Raw genomic sequence first — 15,256 nt, 5'->3', positions numbered from 1 at the left:
GGGTATGTAGGATTGTGTCTTGTGGGGTATGTAGGATTGTGTCTTGTGGGGTATGTAGGATTGTGTCTTGTGGGGTATGTAGGATTGTGTCTTGTGGGGTATGTAGGATTGTGTCTTGTGGGGTATGTATGCGTGTCTGAGCTGTGAGCTGGTGTTTTTTTTAACGGGCACCTTGGTGCATTCAACACTTCTTACAAAGACAAGTAGTGATGAAGTCAATCTCCCCACCACTTTGAGCCATGAGAGATGCATATTATTAATGTTAGCTCTCTGTGCACACTTAAAGTAGTGCACTATATAGGGAATAGGGTTCTGGTCTAAAGTAGTGCACTATATTGGGAATAGGGTTCCATAGGTCTCTGGTCTAAAGTAGTGCACTATATAGGGAATAGGGTTCTGGTCTAAAGTAGTGCACTATATAGGGAATAGGGTTCCATAGGGCTCTGGTCTAAAGTAGTGCACTATATAGGGAATAGGGTTCTGGTCTAAAGTAGTGCACTATATAGGGAATAGGGTTCCATTTGGGATGCAGCCTGTTTCGCTGTGTTGGCTAACAGTGAGCCCCAGGTGCAGCATGATAGAGACATGATCCTTTCTGAGAGGCTTTGTGGTTTTGTTTAAACACAGATAAATTAAGTGCACGTTTATTGGTCAACGAAAGATGATGTTTCTAATTTCCCTCTGTGTGTGAAGTAATATAGTAACAGCTTGTGGACTGCACTCCGATGCAGAGTAGAGTATATCTGGGCCTGTGAACCTCAGTAGCTAAAGACTGACGTTACAGCTGACGGAAGAGGTGAGTTGGGATGGGGAGGTGAGCTTTGGGAGGGTTAGAGGCTATAGCTGTTCGTCTGCTGTGAGGCTGCTCCCTCATCTGACGGTGGACGAGCGTTGTGTTGTAAGCCAGCTGGTGTCACTGGGCCAGCCCGGGCCAGATGGGTTCAGCTCTAACCTCACTGTCTCCTGTCCCCAGGGGAGCCGTTACTCAGGCCAGTCTCATCTATAGAGAATGGGAAACTGTTCTAGTTGTATGGATAATTATCACCTTAGCTGAGAGATGCCAAAATAAAGTAGTGTCCAAATAAAGAAACTAGCAGACTTTTAGGTAAAACAATTAAAGGATATTTTTTAGTATATTTCATTTTTACTGTTTTGTTTTACTTCCATGACTCATTACTCCTGGGCTACAGTGCCCAAAGACTGGAAGGAAGTAGGATATGAACATGGAGACTGGAACGTAGCAGTAGATCATCATGGAGACTGGAAGGAAGCAGTAGATCATCATGGAGACTGGAAGGAAGCAGTAGATCATCATGGAAACTGGAAGGAAGCAGTAGATCATCATGGAAACTGGAAGGAACCAGTAGATCATCATGGAAACTGGAAGGAAGCAGTAGATCATCATGGAAACTGGAAGGAAGCTGTAGATCATCATGGAAACTGGAAGGAAGCAGTAGATCATCATGGAGACTGGAAGGAAGCAGTAGATCATCATGGAAACTGGAAGGAAGCAGTAGATCATCATGGAAACTGGAAGGAAGCAGTAGATCATCATGGAAACTGGAAGGAAGCAGTAGATCATCATGGAAACTGGAAGGAAGCAGTAGATCATCATGGAAACTGGAAGGAAGCAGTAGATCATCATGGAGACTGGAAGGAAGCAGTAGATCATCATGGAAACTGAAAGGCAGCAGGATATGAACATGGAGACTGGAAGGAAGCAGTAGATCATCATGGAGACTGGAAGGAAGCAGGATATGAACATGGAGACTGGAAGGAAGCAGTAAATCATCATGGAGACTGGAAGGAAGCAGGATATGAACATGGAGACTGGAAGGAAGCAGTAAATCATCATGGAGACTGGAAGGAAGCAGGATATGAACATGGAGACTGGAAGGAAGCAGTAGATCATCATGGAGACTGAAAGGCAGCAGGATATGAACATGGAGACTGGAAGGAAGCAGTAGATCATCATGGAGACTGAAAGGCAGCAGGATATGAACATGGAGACTGGAAGGAAGCAGTAAATCATCATGGAGACTGGAAGGAAGCAGTAAATCATCATGTATTATTGTGCATTTTATTTTACATTCGTCTTTAGCAAGAGGAAATTTAAGGAAATGTAGGACATTTAAATATATTCCCTGGTTTCCAGAAATACTGGTGGGAGGATTATGGATTTCTTGCTTTTTCCCCTCCTGATACCAGGATTTCTTCAACCTGGATTTTGGGAAAACCAGGGAAAACCAGGGAAAACCAGGGAAAACCAGGGGAACCAGGGGAACTAGGGAAAACCAGTGAAAACCAGGGGAACCAGGGGAACCAGTGAAAACCAGGGAAAACCAGGGAAAACAGGGAAACCAGGGAAAACCAGGGAAAACCAGGGAAAACCAGGGGAACCAGGGGAACCAGGGAAAACCAGTGAAAACCAGGGAAAACCAGGGAAAACAGGGAAAACCAGGTAAATCAGGGAATTAATTTCAAGTTCCTGTCATTTTTCAACCCTGAAGATAAAGCACAGGCAGCAGAATCAACAAAAGGAAGTTATATTATCAGGAAGAAATACTGAGCAGACAGCTTCACTTAGACATATCAAAGCTCCGGGAGTACGGTAAAAGGGTCATTTGATAGAAGAAATACATATACATAATGTTATGCTGGGCAGACAGCTTCACTTAGACATATCAAAGCTCCGGGAGTAAGGTAAAAGGGTCATTTGATAAAAACGTACCAGTAATCAGGGTTGTGCCATGGTTATCACACAGTCATCTTCAAACATGGCCACCTCTGCCAAGAAAGGCTGGCACACTGCCACCACGATCCCTCTCTGCTTCCCACTTAGTCAGTTTTTAGCTGAAAAATATAATGAAAGATATAATATAATGAAATATAAGAGAAAGGCAGGCAGGCCAGTTTTATTCTCTGTGTATTTGGCGGCTCCTCTGAGGTATAAAAAAAGACTTGCTTAACCAACATATCGCTGATACCGCTGCTCTGAATGTGGTGGGTTCAATACATGATTGTTTTGTAGTCAGTACTGCCCTATCCATTGGGCCAGTCCCTGAGGAAAAGAATACATCCTAACATGCTGAAATGAAGCACTGCTGATGTCTGAATGAGTTGGCTTGGATGTTATTGTTTGTATTCAGGGCTACGTGGAATAGAGTTGCTATGAGGTGGCTTGGATGTTATTGTTTGTATTCAGGGCTACGTGGAATAGAGTTGCTATGAGGTGGCTTGGATGTTATTGATTATATTCAGGGCTACGTGGAATAGAGTTGCTATGAGGTGGCTTGGATGTTATTGATTATATTCAGGGCTACGTGGAATAGAGTTGCTATGAGGTGGCTTGGATGTTATTGTTTGTATTCAGGGCTACGTGGAATAGAGTTGCTATGAGGTGGCTTGGATGTTATTGTTTGTATTCAGGGCTACGTGGAATAGAGTTGCTACGAGGTGGCTTGCATGTTATTGATTATATTCAGGGCTACGTGGAATAGAGTTGCTATGAGGTGGCTTGGATGTTATTGATTATATTCAGGGCTACCTGGAATAGAGTTGCTACGAGGTGGCTTGGATGTTATTGATTATATTCAGGGCTATGTGGAATAGAGTTGTATTCAGGGCTACGTGGAATAGAGTTGCTATGAGGTGGCTTGGATGTTATTGATTATATTCAGGGCTACCTGGAATAGAGTTGCTACGAGGTGGCTTGGATGTTATTGATTATATTCAGGGCTACGTGGAATAGAGTTGCTATGAGGTGGCTTGGATGTTATTGATTATATTCAGGGCTACGTGGAATAGAGTTGCTATGAGGTGGCTTGGATGTTATTGATTATATTCAGGGCTACGTGGAATAGAGTTGCTATGAGGTGGCTTGGATGTTATTGTCTGTATACAGTACAGTGCTGCACTAGATCACAGTAGTTGGAAAGTATTATATTGTTGCTGTACCTAGCTGCCCGACACCATCACTCCTTGTTCGGGGCGGCGTTCTCCTCTCCTTGTTCGGGCGGCGTTCTCCTCTCCTTGTTCGGGCGGCATACTCTTCTCCTTGTTCGGGGCGGCGTTCTCCTCTCCTTGTTCGGGCGGCGTTCTCCTCTCCTTGTTCGGGCGGCATACTCTTCTCCTTGTTCTGGGCGGCGTTCTCTTCTCCTTGTTCGGGCGGCGTTCTCCTCTCCTTGTTCGGGGCGGCGTTCTCCTCTCCTTGTTCGGGCGGCGTTCTCCTCTCCTTGTTCGGGGCGGCGTTCTCCTCTCCTTGTTCGGGCGGCGTTCTCCTCTCCTTGTTCGGGTCGGCGTTCTCCTCTCCTTGTTCGGGTCGGCGTTCTCCTCTCCTTGTTCGGGCGCCGTTCTCCTCTCCTTGTTCGGTCGGCGTTCTTGTCTCCTTGTTCGGGCGGCGTACTCCTCTCCTTGTTCAGGGCGGCGTTCTCCTCTCCTTGTTCGGGTCGGCGTTCTCCTCTCCTTGTTCGGGCGGCGTTCTCCTCTCCTTGTTCAGGGCGGCGTTCTCCTCTCCTTGTTCGGGTCGGCGTTCTCCTCTCCTTGTTCGGATCGGCGTTCTCCTCTCCTTTTTCGGACGGCGTTCTCTTCTCCTTGTTTGGGTTGTCGTACTCCCCTCCTTGTTCGGGGCGGCGTTCTCCTCTCCTTGTTCGGGCGGCGTACTCCTCTCCTTGTTCGGGGCGGCGTACTCCTCTCCTTGTTCGGGGCGGCGTTCTCCACTCCTCGTTCTCCTCTCCTTGTTCGGGCGGCGTTCTCCTCTCCTTGTTCGGGCGGCATACTCTTCTCCTTGTTCAGGGCGGCGTTCTCCTCTCCTCGTTCGGGGCGGCGTTCTCCTCTCCTTGTTCGGGCGGCGTTCTCCTCTCCTTGTTCGGGCGGCATACTCTTCTCCTTGTTCAGGGCGGCGTTCTCCTCTCCTTGTTCGGGGCGGCGTTCTCCTCTCCTTGTTCGGGCGGCGTTCTCCTCTCCTTGTTCGGGCAGCGTACTCTTCTCCTTGTTCGGGGAGGCATTCTCCTCTCCTTGTTCGGGTTGTCATTCTCCTCTCCTTGTTGGGGCGGCGTACTCCTCTCCTTGTTCGGGGCGGCGTACTCCTCTCCTTGTTCGGGGCGGCGTTCTCCTCTCCTTGTTCGGGCGGCGTTCTCCTCTCCTTGTTCGGGCGGCGTTCTCCTCTCCTTGTTCGGGCGGCATACTCTTCTCCTTGTTCAGGGCGGCGTTCTCCTCTCCTTGTTCGGGCGGCGTTCTCCTCTCCTTGTTCGGTGCGGCGTTCTCCTCTCCTTGTTCGGTGCGGCGTTCTCCTCTCCTTGTTCGGTTCGGGGTTCGGCGGTCGACGTCACCGGCTTTCTAAACATCATCGCCTCTCCATTTGTTTTCTCTTGTTCCTTGCACACCTGGTTTTCATTCACCCAATCAATTCATCTGTATTTTTTCCTCTGTTCCCCATCATGTCTTTGTGTCTTGTGTATTTTGATATTGTGGATATTGTTCCGCGTTTTGGGCACATTTTAACGTTCCTTTGTCCTGTCATTTTGGACCGGAAATAAAAAAGTGTGCGAAGTAGGGTGCTCTCCTGCACCTGACTTCGCTTCCAATACACACTGACACCTGACAATTACAGGAACATCTATGGTAAAAATCCAGCAGCTTTACCGTGAATTATTCAGATGGACGGACAGAGGGAAAGCCTTCATGCTCCACACACAGCAGACATTATTAAACACATGAGAGGATATACCCTTCACTTCCTCCCCCACTATGAACCATGTCTGCTCTGCTCTTTTCACTTTGGAAACAGGCTGATTCTTCATTCATCAACGTGAGAGTTATATAATATTTCAGATTTCCTTTTCATCGGCAGAACTCTCATTTTTATACAATAACTGTTATTTGATCATCTTTCCCATGAATACAGTATTAGTGCCTTTGCTATGTTGACAGTGTTTATGTTCCCTGTCAAAACGCCAAGAGGCCATCAAATATTTGGTGTGCTCCTTACTGTACCTGTTGTGCTCCTTACTGTACCTGTTGTGCTCCTTACTGTACCTGTTGTGCTCCTTACTGTACCTGTTGTGCTCCTTACTATACCTGTTGTGCTCCTTACTGTACCTGTTGTGCTCCTTACTGTACCTGTTGTGCTCCTTACTGTACCTGTTGTGCTCCTTACTGTACCTGTTGTGCTCCTTACTATACCTGTTGTGCTCCTTACTGTACCTGTTGTGCTCCTTACTATACCTGTTGTGCTCCTTACTATACCTGTTGTGCTCCTTACTGTACCTGTTGTGCTCCTTACTGTACCTGTTTTCCATTAGTTTTGTTTGTAGGTTTAGTGTATTTTCCAACTGTTTCACAGCTGTAGATTCCATTTAAGCCAATCATTCCACCATCAACAAAACTCTAGTCTTGGCTTGTTGCTAAGACTTTTACATTCTATTATCAGGGTTTAGGTAAATCAATGAAGTATTTTTCCTTGGAAGTGAATATAGATTTGTGTGGTTGCATCTTGTCTGTTGGGTGCTTCAGAAAGAGCAGAGAGAGTGAGTGTTGTGTTGCCTGTCTCTAGCCAGACAGTAAGTAGAGGTTGTGTTGCCTGTCTCTAGCCAGACAGTAAGGTGAAGGTTGTGTTGCCTGTCTCGAGCCAGACAGTAAGTAGAGGTTGTGTTGCCTGTCTCTAGCCAGACAGTAAGTAGAGGTTGTGTTGCCTGTCTCTAGCCAGACAGTAAGGTGAAGGTTGTGTTGCCTGTCTTCGAGCCAGACAGTAAGTAGAGGTTGTGTTGCCTGTCTCTAGCCAGACAGTAAGTAGATGTTGTGTTGCCTGTCTCTAGCCAGACAGTAAGGTGAAGGTTGTGTTGCCTGTCTCTAGCCAGACAGTAAGTAGAGGTTGTTTTGCCTGTCTCTAGCCAGACAGTAAGGTGAAGGTTGTGTTGCCTGTCTCAAGCCAAACAGTAAGGGGAAGGTTGTGTTGCCTGTCTCTAGCCAGACAGTAAGGTGAAGGTTGTGTTGCCTGTCTCTAGCCAGACAGTAAGTATAGGTTGTGTTGCCTGTCTCTAGCCAGACAGTAAGTAGAGGTTGTGTTGCCTGTCTCTAGCCAGACAGTAAGGTGAAGGTTGTGTTGCCTGTCTCTAGCCAGACAGTAAGTATAGGTTGTGTTGCCTGTCTCTAGCCAGACAGTAAGGTGAAGGTTATGTTGCCTGTCTCTAGCCAGACAGTAAGTATAGGTTGTGTTGCCTGTCTCTAGCCAGACAGTAAGGTGAAGATTGTGTTGCCTGTCTCAAGCCACACAGTAAGGGAAGGTTGTGTTGCCTGTCTCGAGCCAGACAGTAAGTAGAGGTTGTGTTGCCTGTCTCTAGCCAGACAGTAAGTCGAGGTTGTGTTGCCTGTCTCTAGCCAGACAGTAAGGTGAAGGTTGTGTTGCCTGTCTCTAGCCAGACAGTAAGTATAGGTTGTGTTGCCTGTCTCTAGCCAGACAGTAAGGTGAAGGTTATGTTGCCTGTCTCTAGCCAGACAGTAAGTATAGGTTGTGTTGCCTGTCTCTAGCCAGACAGTAAGTATAGGTTGTGTTGCCTGTCTCTAGCCAGACAGTAAGTAGAGGTTGTGTTGCCTGTCTCTAGCCAGACAGTAAGGTGAAGGTTGTGTTGCCTGTCTCTAGCCAGACAGTAAGTATAGGTTGTGTTGCCTGTCTCTAGCCAGACAGTAAGGTGAAGGTTATGTTGCCTGTCTCTAGCCAGACAGTAAGTATAGGTTGTGTTGCCTGTCTCTAGCCAGACAGTAAGGTGAAGATTGTGTTGCCTGTCTCAAGCCACACAGTAAGGGGAAGGTTGTGTTGCCTGTCTCGAGCCAGACAGTAAGTAGAGGTTGTGTTGCCTGTCTCTAGCCAGACAGTAAGTCGAGGTTGTGTTGCCTGTCTCTAGCCAGACAGTAAGTAGAGGTTGTGTTGCCTGTCTCTAGCCAGACAGTAAGTAGAGGTTGTGTTGCCTCTCTAGCCAGACAGTAAGGTGAAGGTTGTGTTGCCTGTCTCGAGACAGACAGTAAGGTGAAGATTGTGTTGCCTGTCTCGAGCCAGACAGTAAGTAGAGGTTGTGTTGCCTGTCTCTAGCCAGACAGTAAGGTGAAGGTTGTGTTGCCTGTCTCTAGCCAGACAGTAAGGTGAAGGTTGTGTTGCCTGTCTCAAGCCAAACAGTAAGGGGAAGGTTGTGTTGCCTGTCTCTAGCCAGACAGTAAGTATAGGTTGTGTTGCCTGTCTCTAGCCAGACAGTAAGTAGAGGTTGTGTTGCCTGTCTCTAGCCAGACAGTAAGGTGAAGGTTGTGTTGCCTGTCTCTAGCCAGACAGTAAGTATAGGTTGTGTTGCCTGTCTCTAGCCAGACAGTAAGGTGAAGGTTGTGTTGCCTGTCTCGAGCCAGACAGTAAGTCGAGGTTGTGTTGCCTGTCTCTAGCCAGACAGTAAGTAGAGGTTGTGTTGCCTGTCTCTAGCCAGACAGTAAGTAGAGGTTGTGTTGCCTGTCTCTAGCCAGACAGTAAGTAGAGGTTGTGTTGCCTGTCTCAAGCCACACAGTAAGGGGAAGGTTGTGTTGCCTGTCTCTAGCCAGACAGTAAGTATAGGTTGTGTTGCCTGTCTCGAGCCAGACAGTAAGTAGAGGTTGTGTTGCCTGTCTCTAGCCAGACAAGTAAGTAGAGGTTGTGTGGCCTGTCTCGAGCCAGACAGTAAGGTGAAGGTTGTGTTGCCTGTCTCTAGCCAGACAGTAAGTATAGGTTGTGTTGCCTGTCTCGAGCCAGACAGTAAGTAGAGGTTGTGTTGCCTGTCTCTAGCCAGACAGTAAGTCGAGGTTGTGTTGCCTGTCTCTAGCCAGACAGTAAGTAGAGGTTGTGTTGCCTGTCTCTAGCCAGACAGTAAGTAGAGGTTGTGTTGCCTGTCTCTAGCCAGACAGTAAGGTGAAGGTTGTGTTGCCTGTCTCGAGACAGACAGTAAGGTGAAGATTGTGTTGCCTGTCTCGAGCCAGACAGTAAGTAGAGGTTGTGTTGCCTGTCTCGAGCCAGACAGTAAGTAGAGGTTGTGTTGCCTGTCTCTAGCCAGACAGTAAGTAGAGGTTGTGTTGCCTGTCTCGAGCCAGACAGTAAGGTGAAGGTTGTGTTGCCTGTCTCTAGCCAGACAGTAAGGTGAAGATTGTGTTGCCTGTCTCGAGCCAGACAGTAAGTAGAGGTTGTGTTGCCTGTCTCGAGCCAGACAGTAAGTAGAGGTTGTGTTGCCTGTCTCTAGCCAGACAAGTAAGTAGAGGTTGTGTGGCCTGTCTCGAGCCAGACAGTAAGGTGAAGGTTGTGTTGCCTGTCTCTAGCCAGACAGTAAGTATAGGTTGTGTTGCCTGTCTCTAGCCAGACAGTAAGGTGAAGGTTGTGTTGCCTGTCTCGAGCCAGACAGTAAGGTGAAGATTGTGTTGCCTGTCTCGAGCCAGACAGTAAGTAGAGGTTGTGTTGCCTGTCTCGAGCCAGACAGTAAGTAGAGGTTGTGTTGCCTGTCTCTAGCCAGACAATAAGTAGAGGTTGTGTTGCCTGTCTCTAGCCAGACAGTAAGTATAGGTTGTGTTGCCTGTCTCTAGCCAGACAGTAAGGTGAAGGTTGTGTTGCATGTCTCTAGTCAGAGAGAGGGAGAGAGAGAGGCAGAGGCAGAGAGAGAGAGAGAGAGAGAGAGAGAGAGAGAGAGAGAGAGAGAGAGAGAGAGAGAGAGAGAGAGAGAGAGAGAGAGAGAGAGAGAGAGATGAATAGAGAGAGAGAGAGAGATGAATAGAGAGAGAGAGAGAGAGAGAGAGATGAATAGAGAGAGAGAGAGAGATGAATAGAGAGAGAGAGAGAGATGAATAGAGCGAGAGAGAGAGAGAGAGAGAGATGAATAGAGAGAGAGAGAGATGAATAGAGAGAGAGAAATAAAGAAAGATGACAGATTGAAAAAATAGTCTCTGATGTTGGGTCAGATGAGAGAGTACAGGAGCTTAGGCAGGATATGAAGTTGTCAAGATAATGTTAGAAGTGAGGGAAGGGCAGACTGAAGGTGGTGAAGGAGGATCGATAAGTGTGGCTAGAGGTTTTACCCATGGGCCCAGATGGGAAGGGACTGGACTGTAATGAACAGATATCAGCACATAGATCATATCTCACTTCTGCACAGCCGCAAAGAGCAGTCAAACGTAGTGCACTTCGGGGGAATAGGGGAAAGGGTGCAATTTGAGATACAGACTAGACAAAGGACAGAGCCAGGGTCAGAAAACAGGAACTTTTCAGACCTGGGTTCAAATAGTATTTGAGATTTTTGTTGTATGTGTTTGCCATAGTCTGCCTGAAGTGCCAGATGGACAGGGTTTTTTGAGGTGTGAATCCATTGTACCAGACAAGGTTCATCAAGGCACAACTAAAGCATTTGAAACTATTTTTAAATGGTACTTGAACCCAGGTTTGAATCTTTGACAGGGATAGACTACGAGCTAGACTTAGACCAAAGTACTCATAATATTACACCAAAAAAAGTGATTCTAGAGGTTCCCACGACTGGACACTTTTATTTGGCCCCCATCCAAGTTTTCCCGAACAAAAATGAAAGATTGTAAAAACACCAGCAAGTCAACTCTACGAGATATTATTTTGGAAATCAGTTTCAAAGTATTTCCCCACTCATAATAGAAATATATACAGTGGGGCAAAAAATGTGATTTTCGGGATTTTTTTTACTCATTTTGTCTCTCATAGTTGAAGTGTAACCTATGATGGAAATTACAGGCCTCTCTCATATTTTTAAGTGGGAGAACTTGCACAATTGGTGGCTGACTAAATACTTTTTTTTGCCCCACTGTATATATGTGATCGTATAAAAATATAAGCAAGGTTTGAAACTATTAATGTTTTAGTCAAATATTAAATCTGTTTGTGGCTTCTCGCGGGTAAATTTCCAGTTTACAAAGGATTTGTTATTATGTTCCCGCCCATTATATTATTATATCATATTAACTCACCATCCGCTCAAGAAAAACATAAACGGACGGCTAAATCTAGTTGATGATCCCTGTTCTACACCACATGGTCATAACGTTGTTGGTAAGCATTGCATGTCCTGGAGTTTCCAATTGTGTCCCATATATACACGGTTTGTTCCAGGTATTTATCAATGTTTTAATTATGTCAGTTGTATGTTGTGTTGGGTGTCGGTGTGAAGATCAGATCACTGACACGTCTTGTTTTCTTGGAACGATGAATATTTATAACTAGAAGGAAGGAAGGTTATTTTTTTACCTCATCTTATCTTGCCCATACAGTGCCATTTTGGATTCAGTGCATTTTGTTTTTGAAAGAGCACCACCTCAAGTTCTGTTACCTCATAATATGACATTTGTAATGTTACCTCAAGTTCTGTTACCTCATAATATGACATTTGTAATGTTACCTCAAGTTCTGTTACCTCATAATATGACATTTGTAATGTTACCTCAAGTTCTGTTACCTCATAATATGACATTTGTAATGTTACCTCAAGTTCTGTTACCTCATAATATGACATTTGTAATGTTACCTCAAGTTCTGTTACCTCATAATATGACATTTGTAATGTTACCTCAAGTTCTGTTACCTCAAGTTCTGTTACCTCAAGTTCTGTTACCTCAGGTTCTGTTACCTCATAATATGACATTTGTAATGTTACCTCAAGTTCTGTTACCTCATAATATGACATTTGTAATGTTACCTCAAGTTCTGTTACCTCATAATATGACATTTGTAATGTTACCTCAAGTTCTGTTACCTCAAGTTCTGTTATCTCAGGTTCTGTTACCTCAGGTTCTGTTACCTCATAATATGACATTTGTAATGTTACCTCAAGTTCTGTTACCTCATAATATGACATTTGTAATGTTACCTCAAGTTCTGTTACCTCATAATATGACATTTGTAATGTTACCTCAAGTTCTGTTACCTCAAGTTCTGTTATCTCAGGTTCTGTTACCTCAGGTTCTGTTACCTCATAATATGACATTTGTAATGTTACCTCAAGTTCTGTTACCTCATAATATGACATTTGTAATGTTACCTCAAGTTCTGTTACCTCATAATATGACATTTGTAATGTTACCTCAAGTTCTGTTACCTCATAATATGACATTTGTAATGTTACCTCAAGTTCTGTTACCTCATAATATGACATTTGTAATGTTACCTCAAGTTCTGTTACCTCAAGTTCTGTTATCTCAGGTTCTGTTACCTCAGGTTCTGTTACCTCATGTTCTGTTACCTCATAATATGACATTTGTAATGTTACCTCAAGTTCTGTTACCTCATAATATGACATTTGTAATGTTACCTCAAGTTCTGTTACCTCATAATATGACATTTGTAATGTTACCTCAAGTTCTGTTACCTCATAATATGACATTTGTAATGTTACCTCAAGTTCTGTTACCTCATAATATGACATTTGTAATGTTACCTCAAGTTCTGTTACCTCATAATATGACATTTGTAATGTTACCTCAAGTTCTGTTACCTCATAATATGACATTTGTAATGTTACCTCAAGTTCTGTTACCTCAAGTTCTGTTATCTCAGGTTCTGTTACCTCAGGTTCTGTTACCTCATAATATGACATTTGTAATGTTACCTCAAGTTCTGTTACCTCATAATATGACATTTGTAATGTTACCTCAAGTTCTGTTACCTCATAATATGACATTTGTAATGTTACCTCAAGTTCTGTTACCTCAAGTTCTGTTATCTCAGGTTCTGTTACCTCAGGTTCTGTTACCTCATAATATGACATTTGTAATGTTACCTCAAGTTCTGTTACCTCATAATATGACATTTGTAATGTTACCTCAAGTTCTGTTACCTCATAATATGACATTTGTAATGTTACCTCAAGTTCTGTTACCTCATAATATGACATTTGTAATGTTACCTCAAGTTCTGTTACCTCATAATATGACATTTGTAATGTTACCTCAAGTTCTGTTACCTCATAATATGACATTTGTAATGTTACCTCAAGTTCTGTTACCTCATAATATGACATTTGTAATGTTACCTCAAGTTCTGTTACCTCAAGTTCTGTTATCTCAGGTTCTGTTACCTCAGGTTCTGTTACCTCATAATATGACATTTGTAATGTTACCTCAAGTTCTGTTACCTCATAATATGACATTTGTAATGTTACCTCAAGTTCTGTTACCTCATAATATGACATTTGTAATGTTACCTCAAGTTCTGTTACCTCATAATATGACATTTGTAATGTTACCTCAAGTTCTGTTACCTCATAATATGACATTTGTAATGTTACCTCAAGTTCTGTTACCTCATAATATGACATTTGTAATGTTACCTCAAGTTCTGTTACCTCAAGTTCTGTTATCTCAGGTTCTGTTACCTCAGGTTCTGTTACCTCAGGTTCTATTACCTCAAGTTCTGTTACCTCAAGTTCTGTTACCTCAAGTTCTGTTACCTCAAGTTCTGTTACCTCAAGTTCTATTACCTCAAGTTCGGTGCACAATTGGCCCAGCGTCGTCTGGGTTTGTCCGGGGTAGGCCGTCATTGTAAATAAGAATGTAGGAACGAACGGTGGTCTTTGGTTATAATGTAGAAACGAACGGTGGTCTTTGGTAATAATGTAGGAACGAACGGTGGTCTTTGTTTATAATGTAGGAACGAATGGTGGTCTTTGTTTATAATGTAGGAACGAACGGTGGTCTTTGTTTATAATGTAGGAACGAACGGTGGTCTTTGTTTATAATGTAGGAACGAACGGTGGTCTTTGTTTATAATGTAGGAACGAACGGTGGTCTTTGTTTATAATGTAGGAACGAACGGTGGTCTTTGTTTATAATGTAGAAACGAAAGGTGGTCTTTGTTTATAATGTAGGAACGAACGGTGGTCTTTGTTTATAATGTAGGAACAAACGGTGGTCTTTGTTTATAATGTAGGAACAAACGGTAGTCTTTGGTAATAATGTAGGAACGAACGGTGGTCTTTGTTTATAATGTAGGAACAAACGGTGGTCTTTGGTAATAATGTAGGAACGAACGGTGGTCTTTGTTTATAATGTAGGAACGAACGCGGGTCATCATTTATAATGTAGAAACAAACGAGGGTCATCATTTATAATGTAGAAACAAACGCGGGTCATTATTTATAATGTAGGAACGAACGCGGGTCATCATTTATAATGTAGGAACGAACACGGGTCATCATTTATAATGTAGGAACGAACGCGGGTCATCATTTATAATGGTCATCATTTATAATGTAGGAACGAACGCGGGTCATCATTTATAATGTAGGAACGAACGCGGGTCATCATTTATAATATAGGAACGAACGCGGGTCATCATTTATAATGTACAGGAATAATACGGAACGCGGGTCATCATTTATAATGTAGAAACGAACGCGGGTCATCATTTATAATGTAGAATTTATAATGAAACACGGGTCATCATTTATAATGTCATTTATAATGTAAACGCGGTCATCATTTATAATGTAGGAACGAACGCGGGTCATCATTTATAATGTAGGAACGAACGCGGGTCATCATTTATAATGTAGGAACAAACGTGGGTCATCATTTATAATGTAGGAACGAACGTGGGTCATCATTTATAATGTAGAAACGAACGCGGGTCATCATTTATAATGTAGAAACGAACGCGGGTCCCCTGTGTGTGACTAATTTTTGACTTAGAATAAAAGGATGCTCTCTGAATAAATGAATCAGAATTGATTAATTCCCCAGGGCATTGATTGCTGTACCCTCACAGTGGGTCATGTTCATTAGGGCACGCCGTAGCAAAACGTGTTGCAGCGGAAAACAAGCTCTTCTTATTGGACAAGTTCACATAGTGCTACCTCCCCGTTTCCCGTTTTCATACTGCTCGGTCCATTATGTACCTATTGAACACAACCTTTGGTCAGATTCCAAGGCTTTGTCCTTCTAGAGAGGGAGAAGAGGGAGCGGTCCAGTCTATCATTATAGTTCTATGGTCCAGTCTATCATTGTAGTTCTATGGTCCAGTCTATCATTGTATTTCTATGGTCCAGTCTATCATTGTATTTCTACGGTCCAGTCTATCATTGTATTTCTATGGTCCAGTCTATCATTGTATTTCTATGGTCCAGTCTATCATTGTATTTCTATGGTCCAGTCTATCATTGTAGTTCTATGGTCCAGTCTATCATTCTATTTCTACGCTCCAGTCTATCATTGTATTTCTATGGTCCAGTCTATCATTGTAGTTCTA

At 43.7% G+C, this 15,256-nt stretch overlaps 1 protein-coding gene across 1 annotated transcript in view; it reads left to right on the top strand.

The window, feature by feature from the left end:
- dcc (DCC netrin 1 receptor) overlaps positions 1 to 15,256 on the top strand; it is a 681,343-nt gene that overhangs the window by 156,661 nt on the left and 509,426 nt on the right. The window lies entirely within an intron of this gene.

Source organism: Oncorhynchus keta, chromosome 12 (genome assembly GCF_023373465.1).
Source record: "Oncorhynchus keta strain PuntledgeMale-10-30-2019 chromosome 12, Oket_V2, whole genome shotgun sequence".
In the NCBI taxonomy this organism is placed as follows: Eukaryota; Metazoa; Chordata; class Actinopteri; order Salmoniformes; family Salmonidae; genus Oncorhynchus; species Oncorhynchus keta.
This window is presented reverse-complemented; position numbering and strand designations above follow the sequence as displayed.